At 38.5% G+C, this 873-nt stretch overlaps 1 protein-coding gene across 1 annotated transcript in view; it reads right to left on the reverse strand.

Annotated features, from left to right (window-relative positions):
- Positions 1 to 873, reverse strand: part of Ostm1 (osteopetrosis associated transmembrane protein 1) — a 35,603-nt gene that overhangs the window by 33,321 nt on the left and 1,409 nt on the right. The window lies entirely within an intron of this gene.

An 873-nucleotide genomic window follows, 5' to 3' on the forward strand; every position in this document is an offset into this window, starting at 1 on the left:
CACTTCTTTTTACCCCTTTATTTTCTTTCTCCACATTGGGGTGAGGTAAGTTGGGTGCATCACTGGTAGAATCTGAGGGACAAAGGTAAAGGAAGGCAGCTTTTGCAACTCCCATATTGGGAATCTTTACTAAACAGTGGAAAATTCATGTGGAAATTCACACATAGACAGGGTGAAGCCCATAGTACTACTAGAGTATGGGGTAACTGTTAAACTTCTCAGTACCTATAGAAATGAGAAAACCATTTGCTGCCTCAAAATATCCAAGCTTTAGCCAGGTGTGGTGGTACACTCAGAAAGCTGAAGCAGGATTGCAAGTTTGAGCCCAGCCCAGTCAATCTGGTGATTTATGGAGATCCTACCTCAAAATAAGTTTAAAATGTTGCTCAGTTTGAATACTGCTCAATATGTTGGTCCCGGATTCAATCCCCAGTAACACACACACACACACACACACACACACACACACACACACGGTGAGACATCTAAGTTTCTATTGTGATTCTGACCACAACATAGTAAAAGAATAAAAGACACCCTAAAAATAACTGCTCAAAACCAAAGGGGGGCAGGGAGAGAGAGAATTTTGCACGGAAAATACTACATATAAGCCTCAATTTATTTAAACTAATTTGAAAACTTGCTCATTAGAGAAAGATTGACCGCAGAAATTAATACAAATAAATCCTTTGTGCAAAATAAAAGCTTTCTATAAATAGCAGACTGACCTAAAGCAAGATGCAATTATATATGTTTATATTCAAATTAACTATGATTTATGAAATTCCAACCATATCTTCATGAGGTTATGCGCTGTCCTTTAATACAGAAGCTTTCACATGCCCCATCCCATGTCTTCCCTTTCCCAAGCAA

This window comes from Octodon degus, unplaced genomic scaffold (assembly GCF_000260255.1).
Source record: "Octodon degus isolate 3935 unplaced genomic scaffold, OctDeg1.0 scaffold00090, whole genome shotgun sequence".
NCBI classification, from domain to species: domain Eukaryota; kingdom Metazoa; phylum Chordata; class Mammalia; order Rodentia; family Octodontidae; genus Octodon; species Octodon degus.